The sequence below is a fragment of the Grammomys surdaster genome, unplaced genomic scaffold (assembly GCF_004785775.1).
Source record: "Grammomys surdaster isolate TR1022 unplaced genomic scaffold, NIH_TR_1.0 130, whole genome shotgun sequence".
Classification (NCBI taxonomy): Eukaryota; Metazoa; Chordata; class Mammalia; order Rodentia; family Muridae; genus Grammomys; species Grammomys surdaster.
Genome location: NW_021604588.1, coordinates 25708801 through 25723738, shown reverse-complemented (window position 1 = coordinate 25723738; position 14938 = coordinate 25708801). Strand labels below are relative to the sequence as shown.

Below are 14938 nucleotides of genomic sequence, written 5' to 3'. Positions count from 1 at the left end.
CTCCCTTTATCTGTGGGAAAATGTAGCCTGCAGGATCCCACTTTGTTCTTGGTCCTTCCATGCCCTCCCCCTCAGTGGCGTCTCAGGGCCCAAGAGCCTGAGAACCAGCCAGTTCCTGGCCACCTTTTTGTCCAGGGATCCCCAAGCCAAGAGCTCTGGCTCCCCGTGGGATCTCAAACTGCGCTCCCCACCCCCGAGGTGCCAGCGTGGAAAGAACACAGTCAATTTCCCATACCTCTGTGGTCCTAGCCCCTTGCGGGGTGGGGGGTACGGGACCCACACATCAACCTATGCACAGTACAACCCAGCAGGATTGAACCAATAGGTGGATGCCCATGCTATCTATGTACATGATTCACAGGCCCTCAGTATGTGTGAAGCACAAGGACGAATCAGATCCTCTTTATCTCCACTCTCTCCACAATGACCTACAAATTATAGGCATCTGCTAAGTGACTTTTAAGTTCAATAGTAAAAGGTAGTGTGTAATTGCAGTTTCACCAGGGGAGAACCATGCTTAAGGAATCTATACCTTCAGAAATCAATTTTAAAGAGCCATACAAATAAGCCATATCCAGACCCTTTGAAAACTGAAGGTCTAGCTTGCCAAATAACCATTTTTGAAGTAATTTCCTTCCCACCAGGACTCTACTTCCTGTCTGTGGACTGTTTCTCTACTCTATCAGCTTCTTCTCATGGGCATCTGTCTCCCTCATTACCTCTATGTGCACACACATACACACACACATACATATGTATATACATACACACACATACATACATACATACACATACATATATACATATACACACATACATACATGCACATACATATGCATATAAATACACACACATACATACACATACATATATACATACATACAACACACACCTACCTACATACATACATACACACACATACACACACACATATATATATACATACATACACATACGTATATACATACATACATACATACATACACACACATAAACCCACACATGCACACACATACACACATACACACACACACACACACATCCTTAGACTATCTAAATGCTAGGCCTCCATATTGTTCTTTTTCCTCCTCGATTCTTTGTTCTTGGCCCTCCTAGTGACAGATGTATTTCTGATATCACCAGGAGCTAGAGCTAGCCTTTATTCAGCTTGGCTCAGCAACCTGATTCTTGTGGTATTTCTGAAAGAATAAATTAGAACTTAGTAAAATAGGATTAAGAGTTGCAATTATTTCTTCTTCCAAAAAGCCATCGACTAAATTATATACTAAGTGATATTTTTTTCTTTCTAAAATATTGCTGAATTAGAGATCCCTTTTCTTTCTTTTTTTTTTCCTTTCAAAGCAAGAGATTGGCATAGTTCCAGTAGTGAAAGGATTGAAATAAATGGGAATTCTGTGATAAAAATGTTAATAGTAGGATCACCAAGATTTTAGAATCCTGATCACTCTCATTTAAGATTTTAGCCAATTAAGAAGAAGCAAAAATATCTAGTTAGAGCCCTCTGTCTGTAGATAGACTCCTCCTCTGAGGCACTTCTGAAGAGCATAAGAAGAAACAATGGGGAGGCTGAAATGTGGTGATGTGTTTCCACACAAGAATCAGGCAGTGGCTATATTAGGAAGGAACTGACTGATTATTAGACATTGCAGTAAACTAGTAGCATTGCTGTATTCTTATATACTCCATAAATCTGCAGTGACAATTTTGGAATTTTGGTTTCTTTTTTTTTAATTGGATGTTTTATTTACATTTCATATGTTATTGGTTTCTTTTTTAAATTTTTCTTTTTTAAGATTTATTTATTTTATTTATATGAGTACACTTTACTGTTTTCAGACATACCAGAAGAGGGCATCGGATCCCATTACAGATGGTTGTGAGTCACCATATGGTTGATAGAATTTGAACTCAAGACCTTTGGAAGAGCAGCCAGTGCTCTTAGCCACTGAGCCATCTCTCCAGTCCTTGGTTTCTTTTTTAAAAATATTTTCATTTTAATCCTATATATGGGATATGGGACTGCTTCAGGTTGTCCACAGCAGCTGACTATGATTTGCCTGGTGCTCTATCTAGCAGGGGTGTGGTTTAGCTGCAAATAGTTTAGGCAACTGGGTACATTTGGAATTCTGGGGACTTTTCAGACACTATATAAATGCTAGGGCCCTGAAAGGTGTGGTGGGCTGTTGGTTGTTGTTGGTTGTGGTTTGTTAAGGAGTCATGTGCAAAGAGGAAAGAACAACAAGAAGAAATTAGATATCCTGTCAAAACTTGTCCCAAGGAACTCAGTACCCCTAATCAGCAGGAAGTAGTTCAACAATAACACTGCCAATTTCTATCCCCTGACATTATTCAGAGATCTCTGCCTTTTCCCTCTATATCCTTTTCCTCTCTTATCAAGTATTGGGAGGTGAAAGGGTGGAACAAAAGGAATGGAGAAGGGTGGATAAAAAGGAGAAACCACTAAGTAGCAAGCACTGGCTACATGAATCTTCTAATTCCTGCATTCCTTTCAAGCTGCCTCCGCCACCTCATTTTATAAACGATGAAGTATCAATGCTCCAAAGCTCTGGAGAAAACAACTAAAAATATCAACAGGATGTAGTGTATGCAAATGAATCAGAAAGATTAGAACCGTCTGCAAAGAAAAAGTTAGGAGGGGCATGTGTTTAGGATCCGTTAAAAGAGCACCGAGTGTGAAAGATGATGTGTCCCACGAGGAACCTGCCAGCTGTAAGGGAGACACAGGTGAGACAGGAGCTAATGCCGGGATCTTAAAAAGGGAAACTGAAACTAGCGAGATTTGATGCTTGCCAATTTCGAGTCTCATTCTTCCTTCTCCTAAAGAATTATCGGAACTTGTTATATGTCAAGCATTTAGGTAAGCTCTTAGGTACCCAGACAGATAAGATGTGTCTCTAGAGATGATAGGAGGTTTCACTGAAGAGAAGGAGAGCTACAGAAAAGTAGGCATGGTGTAGTTACAAATGTGGTCCCAAGAGAATGGGGTCAATGGACTTCATACTGAGGTGACATTTGACCCAGACACTGAATGATGACTGTGGTTATGTTATCAGACAATAAGCAAAAGAACATTCTAGACAGAGAAGAGCTTGAGGAAACAAATGGGAGGACAGAAACTGGTGACTGTAAAGGCATACAAAAACAAGAGAGGGTTGTTCCTGCTCAGAAATAAGTAGTCTCTGGAAGCAAGACTCAGGAATTCATAAGTGAAGGGGCCATTTAGCATCTTGGGCAGTGAGAGAATATGATTACACTGGCATTTTAGAAATACAGCTTAGTGTTGGTTACCCTTTGGGACTCGTGTGACCTGTGTTCAAAAATGATCTCATGAATTAATGAACTGTAGTAAATTAGAAGACTTGATGGAAGGTCCCAGTCCTGTTGAGGTCAATGACCTTAGAACACTATGACAGAGTAACACATGTGTTGGTTTTATTTTTGCTGGGTTGCAGGCAGGGCCTGTGGGTTGTGGGTAGAGTTTACTGCCTCACTTGATCAACTGTGGAATAAAGTCTTCATAGGCTGGGGAAGTCTATGAGAATACTAAACACAAAGGCAAAAATCAGAAGCCCTTATCCAAGAAGGGAAGCATTCTCTTCTGCCTACATTGAACTTTAGTAAACTGCATGACCTTTGCCCAGCCTGACTTTATTACCTGTGAGAGGTTTGCAGCTGCTATTTGGAATCTGTCAAAGCTGTAGCAAATATGGAGGGCAGCATAACAAGGTCACTGAGAAAGAATCTAACAGTTGACAGAGGCTGACTCCAGAGTGTAGAGCAAATCATACGGCTACTAGCTCAGGATGCTTTTTAAAAATACAAAGAAAATACATGTTTGGGGGAGTAAACTATAATGGTCAGAGGCTCGCTTCTGTTAATCTTTACAGAAACAGGTATCATATCCATCAGTAAAGTATATGCTGGAAAGCTGCTGAAGAGAGATTATTAGCACACAAGAGTTTTCACACCCAGACTGGAGATTGGGAGAGGAGAAGAAATAACAACATTTAGGGAGAAGTTTAGAATAAGAGGCTGAGACAAGATCAGAGATGTTGTGTGAACACAAGTAAGTCACACAGAACCAGTGGGAAACTAGTCCCAGTGATATTTTGGGATATTTGTTTGTGACTAGCCTATCTTTTACAGAAAGCTTTCCTGTTCACAGCTCCCACGATTTTATTAGAATCTCCCAAAGCTTGAAAACTGCCTGATATCTGAATTAGTTTTTTTCTGATTTTATTTATATATATATATATTCGCCAGGTCTTGGGATTTACCTGACTTAACTCTCAGTTTTAAAGGCTCAGGCATGATGCCAGAATTAGTTTAGCATGACCTCAAGGCAAAAAAAAAAAAAAAAAAACAGATAAAGAAGATAACAGATAAAGAGTATCCTGAAAACAGCCTTCACAATGACCTAAAGTTTTCCCACTAGATCCTACTTCTTTAAGATACTCCTATCCCATTAACACTGCCTCGGTGAGAAACATGTTCTCAACACATACAAGCTGGGAAGAATGATCCAAACCACAGAAAAGCCAACATCTTGGCCAAGTTTATTCCACTGTTGGCTGGTCTCCCAGTCCTGATTTTATACCCTTTGCCCTGTATTACTCCTGCTTCGCTATGAAATATGTCTGACTCATTGCATCACGGGGGCACTTGGGAATTGAGGCCTCCATGTGTGTCACTGTTGAGATACGTCAATATAAACAAAAACAAAACAAAAATCAGGAATAGCCAAGAGTTAATAAAATGCTTTTGTTAGTTCTCTAATGACAAGCATAAAGTCAAAATGAATTGCATTAAAGCACCTTAAAATTCCTAAAGGACAAAATTGCCCTGCCCCAAAGGCTGTGAGGTAAGATGGACAGTTGCCTAACTTTGAAAGATATGTGTGCTACTCACATTAGGAAACACTAGTCATCCTTCTTCCTGCTGGCTTTGGAGTCAAGGAAAGGACATTTTGCTTGCTAAGGAAGATACCAAGCAGGTAAAACAAGCAATCCAGCAGGTCTTCCACAGTGGTAACAATACAGTGAGAGATCAAAGGGTTAAGGGGAGTAATAGAGTATGTTAGTATATGCTCAAAATCTATTATATACTTGTATGCACCCCAATATAATACACAGTGCCAAACAGAGCACATGATTAAAGAGCATGTTGTCTAACCTGTAACACCCTAGTCTCTGTCTGTGGCTTCTTACTCATGTTACTGTGCTATGTGCAAGTCTGGAACACACAGAGTGCATGTCAGTGTAGACAGTGCTAGCGGTGTCTGATGTCTGCTACTTTGGAACCAGGAAATAGCCATGCAATGATCGTCGATTAATTTCTTTAAATCACATTTTATCAGCAGACAAATCTTAGCAGGTCTATAAACTGCTACCACTTTAGGCAAAGGCAGTTCTAATTCTCCATTATTTTGCTGTAATAGACCTAGTGATAGCATTTACCCTACCAAGGGGCACCCTTTCTGCGGTCTGTCTCTGCACATGGAGAAATAGGCACTACAAAGCCACTCTGATCTGGCTCTGTTCTGTCCATCCATATATAGAGCCTTTGGTGCATTTAAATTGCTTTTTACAGCAGTTGAAGGGATCAATAGCTCTTAGACTCTTTAAGGAACGAATAATATACAAGATGGACATTTTAAGCTCTTTAGAAAATATATTCATGAGGTCATCCTGTTTCCCTTGGTACCCAACTTTGCTAGTGACATTTATTAATGTTTTTGCAGCAAACAGGAGGTGGAGTCCTCTAAAGGCTCTGGTTTCTGTTCCTCCAGAAAATATTGATTTTATTACAAGAATTGGGGGTAGGGCAGTGTTAGGGAAAAAAAAAAAGATGTTCAAAGCAAAAAAGAAATCTTACAAAGGATAACTTAGCTCAAAGTTGGTTTGACAAAGTAACATTCTCCAAATTGCTTTGTACCACTTGATAGAGACAATTTCTCCTGATTTTCCCTTTGAACAATGTCATACCCTTTATGAGAACTTGCTTTAAGAATGTTATGTTCTTAATGGTAATACAGGATTTTCCACTGAATCTTTGTATTGGCCAGAGAGGACAGCGTCACACTGCCACAGACTTGGAAAGCATTTGAAATTCCAATTAATTAGGGTTAATTAACTACATGTTTGGTAAAAACCACTCTGAGATGCCAGACTGGAGAAAAATAACTGCTACTTGATAGCTGCTCTAAAGAAAAGGCTGGAAACCACGAGGAAGCTCAGTCGGACTCACAGAAGTCTGGGTGTATTGGGGTGTGTGATTAAGTTGGAAAGAAATCAAATACTGGAATGACTTTCCTCCAAAACAGGGAGGTGATTAATTCTGTGGATGCTCTTTTATTAAAATGATATCTCATAGGATTTCAGACAATAGAAGTGTGGCTGGGTGGGTAGGGTCTGACTGGCTAGAGGTAGGGTGCTTGGGCACCCACGTGCCCAGACATATTGGAGACGGGGTCCCAGGTGTTCTAAGACACTAAAGATCACAGTAGCAAAAGCAAGCCGTGCTCCCTTTCCCATGCCACTTGCAGACCTGGGCTGATACTGTAACATGTGGCTCATAGCCCACAAAGGGTATTGTCCAGTCCTTAAAGCACTTTTGTCAATGGATGGTAATATTTGAGAACACTTGGAAATGAATTAATTTTTTTTCATGAAAATTCAACTATTGAGATTAATGTTGAAAAACATTTCTATTTGATACTAGGCAACCCTTGGGAGTCTGCAGGAGCCCTCAAGTCATTTCCTAGAACTGACCTGCCCTTTCCAGGCTCACGATCCCTCCTGCAGACATTCATCTTCTTACTCTTTCATAGACTCACATTCAGAACAACATACCTGTGTGCAGTGTACCAACAAGGCTCAGTGAACTGGTGTCTGAACACTGGGAAACTCCTTGTCTCACCGTATGAACCAGCCTTTGCTGCCACCATCTTCCTCTTGCTCTTCTTTCTGACAGTGTATTAAGATTATTAGAGGACTTCTTTTTCTTCGAGGTTCCCCAGTCCCTCTAAAATACTTTGAAGCTCCCAACTGTTATGGATGATAAGACATTCTCTAACAGCTGCCATTGCTCTACTAAACCTCTAACTAGCTATACAAGACAACAATCCCCAGTCCTGTGTCCTACAATGGCCAGGAAAGAGAAGGCTGAGTACTGTTGCCTAGAAACCTGTGTGTATCTGCGAGTCTTGGTGCAGCTACCAGCCAATCCCCTTCAGTTGCTTTTAAGACAGTCATAGTGCCAAATGTGGACCAAGAAGCCCTTTCTCAAGTAACCAAGCACATCACCTTCCAGATTCATACCTCTTCTTGCAGGTTAGAGTCATGCTTTATCATACTTTAAGAAAAAAAACAGATGTCGTTTTAAGTTTTATGTGATGGTCACATAAGACTTAAAAACCCTTACATGGTAGCCACAGCTGGAGTCTGGGTCCTCTGAACAGTCTCTGGTGTGGGTTTTCACGAGAGGATCAGTGAATTCCTGATAAGGGGACTTGGTGAACAGAGTCTCTTTCTGGATGTCGGAGGTCAGGTAGCTGTAGGTCTTAGAGGTGACATCAAAGGTGATCTTGGCAATGTTGCTCAGGGTAGCAGTGCATCCCCTGACTGAAGTGTAGCAGTCATGTATACCGGCCATCATCAGTAGCTTCTTCCGCACAGGAGCAGAGACAATGTTTGGCCAAGATTGTGGCCCCTCAGATGGCAGCAGCTATCTTCTTGGAGCACTTAACACCAAGACCAACACGACCATTGTAGACCCCAATAGTGACAAAAGCCTTGAATATGGACCACTGGCCAGCCCAAGTCTGCTTCTGCACCGGCATGATCCTTAGAGATGTGGCCAGGAAAGAAATCAATAATCTCAGATTCCTTAATGGGCAGGGAGAACAAGTAGATCTCCTCCAAGGACTTGGTCTTCATGTCCTTAACCAGGCCGTCCAGCTTGGTGACAGGGATCCACTCCTTGTCTTCAGCTTTACCTCCATGAACCCTGTACCCTCGACCAGGGCCACAGCCTCGACCACAACTGCAGGCCCCTAAGACCTCTGCTGAATCCTCCACAGAAGCTGCCGCAGCCTCCTAATCCTGGGCTGCCCGGGCTCTTCCATTGCACTGGTGTCATCCACCATTTAGTGTTTTCCTGAAGAAGAACTATTAATTATACTTAATATTTTCTCATCAGCTGCATTGTGTGCTCAGTTATGGTAGAGAAAATAAATGTGCCCTTATAACATACTTTGTATGAGGAAATGCCTGGTGTATGGAAGCCACTCAATAATACATGCCTGACCAACAAAGCCCAACATGTTGAAATATGAAAGACTCCTCTGACAATTACCAAAGAACATCAAAGAATGTCCCCGTGGCTCAGAGCTCAGGCTTTAGGTACTCAACCAAACCAGAGTATGGACTCCTCTGGAAATGGCACTCTGGCCCTAAGTCAGGTCACACTTGGTGAGAACATCTTATTACCACTGGTCCCTGAAGATGCACTCTTTCTTTCCTAGAACAATTGGCCTTTGTTTGGAAAATTCCAACCACCTTATATCACTGAAGAGATTATGCCCAACCTGCCTCGATAATTTTCCTGTGGTGCCTATTTTAAGATTACTGTAAATCTTGTGTGATGTCAGTAGAGAAGGAAGAGGAAGGAGAGGAGGGAGAAGAAAATGAGAGATGAGAAGGGAGGAAAAGAGAGAATTATGAACTTGTTTTCCTATTTGCCATCAGGATTCCTTTAAGGCCATGTAGGCTACATGTTATATGCCCTCTTTCTCTCTGTCATACATGTCACCGTAACCCCAGCCTTTATTGTCTCTTAAAAGAGGGGAGAAACTGTAAATTTCTCTAATATTTTTTTCCTTCATTGCCAAAGACTATCTCAGTATTTTTTTTTCCTGCAGTTGAGATTCTAAGCAGGAATCTGTTACATTTCTTTCAATTCACTGCATTTTGGATGCCGTTGTTTGTCTGAAACTAGAGACCAACAGACACAGATGGAATTGTAAGAGCTGCTAGTACCCGAAGGGAAACTATTCCCCACTATACTGAGGGCTGCAGAGCTCTTGTGTAGGTCTAGAGGGTTGGGATGGATATAAAGGACCCGGGGCATCAGAGAACTTGCTTTCATCAAAAGTCTTGGGATTTCCTAGATAGGCAAAGAAGATGGGAAACTTTCCCAGGAGGGAACCAGCTCAGGGCTCCACAGAGCAATGTTTGTAAGAATTGAGGATTCTGTGTAAAGATCCCTGCTGGTCAAAGAAGACCCCTGGGTAAGAGGCAAGGATTCAGACAGCCTGCCAAGGAAGATATCAGACAGAGAAACCAGGCTCGCTGTGTGCTGAAACCAGCTGTGCTCTGTGCCATTACTGGCCTCTGGCCTCTAGGGCTCTGTCTCTTTGATGCCACACTACTGACCGAAGGCAAGCTTTAACAAAAGACCTCCTAGAAAGGACAGTTTCTACAATAATTAAATGCTGTTCAGTCTCCCCTGTTCTTGACTAATTTCCTTCTGTTTGATCTGATTTTCATTTTAATTTTTGGAACCAGATAGATTCTTCATATGCTCAAAAGGAAACAATAAATTTTTGCCTTTGAACTTGCTGTAAGAATACAATGTATCTAGACCCCCTCCCCAATTTCCTGTTACACTAACAGGATAGAAAGAATGATTTTTTTTTTAGAGGAGTCTTGTCCCAAGATAAGTCAACAAACACATGTACTTGGAGTTCAACATGTCCCAGCTTCAAATTATCTTTTTTTTATACTACTTAAGCGGTCTTTAATGAAAGCCATGCATGAGATGTCTCTACTCCTGCATCTTCTCAATCGTTTCTTCTTTGTATCTGCCCTTCTCCTTTCCTACTTGCCGGGACTTGGCTTTCCTCTCCAGGATCTTCTTGCGGTCCTTGTCCAGCTTTAGCCTGGTGATAACCACCTTGCTGGGGTGGATGCCCACATGCACAGTTGTGCCGTTAGCCTTCTCTCGCTGGACTCGCTCAACGTAGATGACGTATTTCTTCCTGTACACTTGGACCACTTTGCCAATCTGCTGGCCTTTGTAGTGTCCTCGGACAACCTGAACTTCATCATCCTTTCGAATGGGCATAGACCGAACATTATACTTCTGTCTCAGTTCTTTGGAAAGAGGGGAAGACATGATCTTCCTCCGAATGTGAGAAGGTGCATTGAAATGCCATTTGCGGTTCTTGCTTCGGTCAGAAGTCACGAAGGGATGGAATTTCATTTTGGCGGCTGCGATCCACCGATGATCGCAAAAGGCTCAAATTATCTTATAGTCTAAACTAGTATGGCAGCACATGCCCATAATCTGGGCAAACAGAAAGATGGATCAAGAGAGTAAGTTAGTAAGTTCAAGACTAGTCTCAACTATTCACATAATGAGTGCCAGACCAGTGTGACCTACATACAGTGAGATGCTATCTTAAAGGAGAAGGGAGGAGAGGGAACGAACAAGGAAGCAGGGGAGAATACAGGTTTCAAAATAATAAGAGATTTTTTTTAAAGGGCCAAGAATCATAGAAAATAAATAAAGGTGAGGATGGAGGCACAGTTCCTGTAATCACAGCACTCGGGAGGTAAAAGGAAGAGAACCGTAAGGTCAAGGCCATCCTGAAATAGGAGATCACATTACAAAATGCCAAAAATAAATAAGTAAGTAAATACTCATGAATTTCACACATCTATAAGGCAGTAGAGAAATCACTATCATGTTACATAAACAAATTACTCCAGAGAGAGAGATCATCAGAGAATTCATACAGAAAAAGAAACCTTACAAATGTAGTGAATGAAACAAATGCTTTACTCATAAAGCATTAGAAGTCATCAAAGAATTCATGTAGGAGAGAGACATTCCATTTGGAGAGGTATAAGAAAAGCTGGTTATTAGGATATGGGAGGATTTATACAAAGTTTATATAAGGTACAGTCTGGAAGGCCTTGTCAAGATGAGAGGTCCAGGGGAACAGAGCCGAGGGAAGCAGCACACCCAAGCAGAGGTACATGCCTTTGTCCCATTTCCCAGGAGTCCTTGGTCTCACTGGCTTATTACCATCTCCAAATGACTCCATTATTTTATTAGTTCCCCATATAAATTATTTATCTGAGCAATTGCTGATACTGACCAGTTCGGATAAGTAATGTCATCTCCGGGAGATGCTGCTGGGGGGCCCACAGTGTCCAGTGGCTGCCAAAACCCTGAAAATCAATTTTAATTCCTTTTGTGAGTGTGGACTGTGTGAGGGGAGGCCTTGCAGAATAGGGTTGTTCAGATGGCAGCTGCCCTTTCTAGAGGGTCTCCATCAGATCTACAAATGAGATGTCTGGGAGCAGCATGCGGGAGCTCGCCAAGGGACACAGCTTCTGGTGCTGTTTGGTATAAAGCAAGTCATAATAACTCAGCTCAGGGCAGGATATTAAAAGGTTGCTTGATTTTATCTCCGATATGCTCCCTTTGAAAAAAGTCACCTTGCTGCCACATTTGGAAAAAGATATTTGCCTTCTCCTCGTCAGCAGGGCTGAGCTCACAGAGACAGACTGTGCTGACAGGTCCAGAAATTCCTCAGCACTTTAACTTTCTTTACTCTGTTTACTGTCATGTCCCTCCCTTCACCGTTCAGTTGTTTGATGTTCTCTTTGGTGCTCCATGGAGATGCTCTGTTACTGAAAGCAAAAATTAATCACCTGTATCACACACAGGTAAGAGGACCTAAGCCATAAGGGGAAAAACAAAACGTGCGGAGATGTACAATCTGACAGACCATAAGGCGAGGTAAGGCAGGGAATGGGGTAGGACTAAGACACCAAGTTAAGAGAGGGGACTCTGTGATTCATTTGTAAAATGTTCTTCCGGGAACCTGGAAAAACGCTCTTTCTGCTGATTGAATAGAGCCGGATTTGTCGAATTTAACAGGCGTCATTTCCTCCTGTGTGAAGGTCGGATACCAGAAAGACGTCCCTAGATGAGCAAAGTTGGTTCTGTAGGAAGAACGCTTAATGTCCATACAGGTGCAGTGGTACCTTTTCAATAGTCAGATATCCTCAAGCCTTGTCCTTCCTACACATCCATGGTGTGGCAGTTTGTCTGGGCAACTGGACAGTCTTTCTGTCTTCTGAATCCCACCACATTTACCATGCTGATCATGAAAATACCTAGCAAGGCCTACGAAGCTACTCAGAACAGCATGACTGTTTTGCTGGCATTTGTCCTCAGAGAGTGAGCAAGGTCTCTAGCCCAAGCTTTGAGACACTGTTGCGTTTTACAAATCATATTATTCTAGCAGTGATGGGTTGTTGGCTGCAACTTTGAGCCCAGAGAGAGGAGGGGGGCAGCCGTCCCTGTGTGGCTACCTTGGGCAAAGGGTCTACACACTACTACCTATGTATCCTCAGGTAAAGCCACAAAGAATATGCAGTATTCAGTATTTCATTTTATTCTCTCTATACACACCTTGAAATAAAAAAATCATCATGGTCTCAGAATAGTGTTAAGCTTCAGGAAACAAATTCACAAATACTATATAGGGTTAACTTTTCCATAAGGCCCCAGAGGAGCCTCTGACTGACCTGCTGCAGTTCTTAGAAGAAGAGTGAACATGCAGAAATAAGCAGCAGCTGGCTAACCTGTATCCCTTCCCTGGACACGCTTCCCAGAAGGTCCATCTAGAGACTTCCATTGGTATTCCTTTGGCTGGAACAGTGCCATTTTGATCTCCCCTGTGTGACGGGGATAGCCTGGAAACAACCAGACACATGGTCACTCTGAACAAACCAGGGTTGCCTGACTTCTTTGGAAAACATAGGCAGCACCAGGCAGACAAAACACCACCATTAAAGTTCCCCACCTTTAGTTCTCTCTTTAGAACTAACCTACTGCACAAAAATTAATGTCTGTTGCAATCTACCAATGAGAAGTAGTTCATTTCTTATAAAGCTATGCAGAAGCCCCCACTCCCAGCTTCTCCTCGGTTGCCTTGCATTTTAGGCAGTTTGTATTTACTGTGGCCAAACCTAATTCATTCATTTATGAAGTGGTCTCGGCATCAGCAGCAATCATAAAGTATTCATCTCTTGGTGGTTTACACTGGAGAAGGTCACAGTATTGAGTGTATGTATGCCCAAGGCCCCTCTCTCCATCAGAGCCTCCTGTGGTTTAGGCCTGATATTTTCCTTTAAACGGTGAAATAAGGTGTACACAGCTTAAAATACATATTGGTGTTTTCTCACAAGCTCTGGAGACCTCGCTATGGGGGGGCTGGGACCCTCTTCCCATTCTTTGTGGTATTCCTTATTTTCTTTTGCCTTGTGGCAGTATTTGGTCATTAGAATGAATTTTCTTATGTTTCTCACACCGACAGATTTTCTGGGTTCTTCATTTCAAAATCCAGAAGATAAGATACTGCCCTCTTCTATTGTGGGAAACTTCCAAACATAAAGGAGAAAGACAGAAGGGACACGGTGGCTCTTAGCCACCGCTGGTCACCTCTGCCACCTCTGATGTCAGGCGTGGGTATGGAGCTCAGAGGTGAAGATACACTGCCTTTATGTTGCTGACTGACTGTGAACTATGAGTATCCATGAAGCAGAAGTGCAAGGAAGCTAGGTGACAGCATGGTGCTTTAAAATAGGGTGCCATACAGTCAGAACAATGGACCTGATGAGCGTAATTCAACCTCTCAATATGATGACGATGTCATTGAATACAGTTAAATCCGTCATCCAACTACGGGCAGGTTTGATCTTTACCTAATCTCTCATTTCCTGGAGTGGTCTCTTATTTCTCCCCATTTCTATTCATATCCCTGGCTCCATCCAATGTCCCCAGGTGCTGTCTCTTGTCCAATCTGCCCCTCGGGGCTCCCTTGCTTGCCTGGTCAGATCTTGTTCTCTGGGTCATTTGCCTGCTGGTCTGAAGCCTGCTAAGTAATTTCCTCCTCTGCCTATTTCCAACTGCAAGTCTTAAAGGAAAGGGCCAAAAAAGCTGTCCTCCTTCTCTCTGCAGAGGCTGTGCGCTCCTCCCTCAGCACAGTTAATGGGATGCAGTGTTGTGAAACTAACCTTTCCTCAAAAGGTCACTGAGAAAAATACAAGGATAACATCGGCTACTCTGCCCAGAAAAGGTCCTCAGCCTCCTGCATCAGATGGGTTTACTCGTTAGCAGAGTCGGACAGTGAAGCAGAAGGTAATGGTGAAAGCAAGACACAGAGATGGAGTCAATGTGCCCACATTGGTGAGAGGAACAAAGATCCAGTGAGCTCCAGGTCTACCTTCAGGGTCCTGACAAGACCTAAGCATGACTGAGCAGTGGTTCTGGTGTCCCATCGCTCCTGGAAAGCAGTTGGATAAGTCAGCCTGTGAATCTCTTTCCAGAAGTCAAACTGGTCCTCTGTCTGACACCAGGATTCAGGCTGGTCCTTCTCCCAGCATAAGACTCCAGGGAAATTATAATTCTTTAGGGTCCCTTCTTTTAAAAGCTTAATGGCTGAATGGAGAGACACAATTGTCTTCTTAGAATATTGTTATTCCTGTCAGGGAAATTACACACTGCTCTCTCCCTGATTGGGGTCTGCAGTCCGTCCTCATTCATTTAACCTAACATGGTCTCCCTCCAGCCACAGCGAGCCACGCAGAGCCCATCTCTGGAGAAAGTCCATCAGTACACTCTCCTCAGTCAGATGAATCGAAGCGACCTCTCTGGCCCTGGAGGGAGTGCATCTACTTGATGTAGTTTTACAGACAACTGAATGTCCCCATTTCAGATGAGACCCAAGGCTGTGCCTTTTGTGACCAAAAAGAAAAAAGAAAAAAAAAAAAAAAAAAGAAAGTGTGTTCCTAAACAAAATAGATTTTCCCCTGAG

At 42.5% G+C, this 14938-nt stretch overlaps 2 pseudogenes; both read right to left on the bottom strand.

Annotated features, from left to right (window-relative positions):
• Window positions 1-7460: 7460 nt before the first annotated feature.
• LOC114615224 lies at window positions 7461-8365 on the bottom strand (annotated as a pseudogene).
• A 1502-nt stretch (window positions 8366-9867) lies between these two features.
• On the bottom strand, window positions 9868-10305 carry LOC114615198 (annotated as a pseudogene).
• Window positions 10306-14938: the final 4633 nt, after the last annotated feature.